Genomic DNA, 2,310 nt, shown 5'->3' with positions numbered 1-2,310 from the left:
AGAGTTTGGATTCCTGAATGAGAATAAGCATGTTTAAAAAATATAAAAAAATATTTTTGCAACATTGAAATAAAAAATCCCTGAAACTAATCCTATTTATGAAAATTGTTGTTGAGAAATTGCTTATACTACTGTTTTCCAAAATTTTTATCTAAATTCATCAAAGTTAATAAAATATAACAAAAAATTAGCAAAAAAATTGGAGTGCAGTAAAACCTACATTATTACGTGCAACAACATGTGGAATTTTTCAAATCTACATTATTACATGCCACAGCATGCAGAATACATCAAATCAACATTATTACATGCATCAACATTCGGAATCTTTCAAATCTACTTAACATGTCACAGCATGCAGAATACATGCAACAACATGAGGAATCTTTAAAATCTACATTATAACATGCAACAGCATGCAGAATATATCAAATCTGCATTATTACATGCAACGCCATGTGTAATATATCAAACCCACATTAGTACATGCAACACTACGCGGAATATATCAAAACTATAAAGGTATAAAAGGTAAAAAAATACCTTTACACATTAACCATCAAACCAAATCAAATGCAAAAGAAAATGCAAAAGCAATGTTAAGTTGTAATATGTTGCATTTAGATGCTATTTTTTTTTTAGTTCCAATCTGCCCTTCACAAAATTATATGGTGTGTGACAATAATATCATAATAATTTGATTTCAATTTTTTTATGTCAAGCTTTTAAACAGCATGGATATACAAAAATATGTAAACAAAGAGAAGCTGTCTATTAAAAAGAAATATGAAAAAAAGCTTTTTAACAATTAAAAATTTAATCAAAAGGTAGTCTTCATCGTATTGATTTTATCGCCTACCACCATACAATACTAGGCTCCTATTTCAAATTATAATAATTGCTTTACTTGTGAGCATTTCATTTTTGTTTACAAATTACATTAAAAACTAAAACAAAAAAGTTCTTGGATTGGATAATATTCTTTCGCGGAGTTTTAAAATTGAAGAAAATCTAAATATTTTCGAGACAACTTTCCTGGGGTCATGTGAGGTCCCAAACAAAACGTGGGCTGGATCAGTTTAGTAGTGTTAACCTTACAAAAAAGACAGACAAAGTATATTTATAGATTTTAACTCCTTCTTTTCCAAACATAATCGAAAATGGTGGTTAAAAATTAAGTACTTGCCTGAAGCGCCTGCTGTACTTCTTGCTTGAGAAACTGGTCAAACTTGTTTACATCCTATACAATTAGAAATTGAAGAGAGAGAATCGACAGTTTAACATCTTAAGAATAAATCTTTAAATAAATAATAAATTACATTAATAAAATGAAGATGTACGATTTTAATATAATTTGTATTGATCTTATATTAATGTTATCGTCTACCACTATATAAAGTACTAACATCTTCAATAATCAAAAAAATAACTTACCTCGGTTGAAGGCATTTCAAGCCTTTCCTGATACGCAGGTTCAGCTATGAAAGTACAAATTAGGGGAAATCGGTTGAGAGAAAAAAATAAGAGATTGTTTTACCATATTTTCGAGCCAATGCTGATATGGCAGTTCCCCATCGTTCTTCTAATATATAGAAGAAGTTTTCACATTTTCTTTGAAGATCTGCGTCGTGAGCTATGATGGCCTATAAGAGATCTAGGTTTGAGTTTGAGTATTAATGCACGAAATGACTGAGAGAATATAATTGTGATAAAATGACTGAACACATTGCAATGTTTACCAAATAATTAGGAATAAGAATGATAAGCATGATAATTGGTGAATAATGTAAAATGTCTTCTTCCATAATTTGTTAAGTTGTATAGATACCAAAAAGACCAATAAAAATTATTATATGGCAGTAATATTGTATTAAAATTAATTTCAAAGTAAATGATATTTGAGTAAAAGATATTTTACAAGAAATAAACTGCAAAATGACTGTAATGTCTAGTATGGTATATGGAAACAGACATTCAGATCAAATCACCAACTGCTAAATTTTATGTGACACCCAGCACGTATTTGTATACCAAGTTATGACAAAAAAAGCTTTTCAAATAATCCTCATCGCTACACTAACACTAATTTTAAGGGTTAAAAGTTAAATTCATAATACTTGTTATTCATAGTAACAGATTAAGTTACACATATAATTAAAAAATTGTAAATAAAGTTAAATCTAAAATTCCTTTCAGGAAAGCGGTATATTTCTTTAGTGCTGTCCCCATCCAAATTTTAGCAGTCGAGCTTTCTAGAAAGAAATAAAAATATTTTAAAGATGAAATTAATATTGCATTTACAGCTTGGTC

The 2,310-nt window shown here is 28.6% G+C and overlaps 1 long non-coding RNA gene across 1 annotated transcript; it reads right to left on the bottom strand.

Annotated features, from left to right (window-relative positions):
- Positions 1–1,185: 1,185 nt before the first annotated feature.
- Positions 1,186–1,733, bottom strand: LOC111717467 (uncharacterized). Its single transcript, XR_002768787.1, has 3 exons — positions 1,538–1,733; positions 1,435–1,478; positions 1,186–1,240 (listed from the first exon to the last, which is right to left on the bottom strand). It is a non-coding gene; the product is annotated as an uncharacterized LOC111717467 (long non-coding RNA).
- Between the last annotated feature and the right edge of the window lie 577 nt (positions 1,734–2,310).

This window comes from Eurytemora carolleeae, unplaced genomic scaffold (genome assembly GCF_000591075.1).
Source record: "Eurytemora carolleeae unplaced genomic scaffold, Eaff_2.0 scaffold2634, whole genome shotgun sequence".
NCBI classification, from domain to species: Eukaryota; Metazoa; Arthropoda; class Copepoda; order Calanoida; family Temoridae; genus Eurytemora; species Eurytemora carolleeae.
The sequence above is the reverse complement of the archived record's forward strand: the minus strand, read 5'-3'. Positions and strand labels throughout refer to the sequence as shown.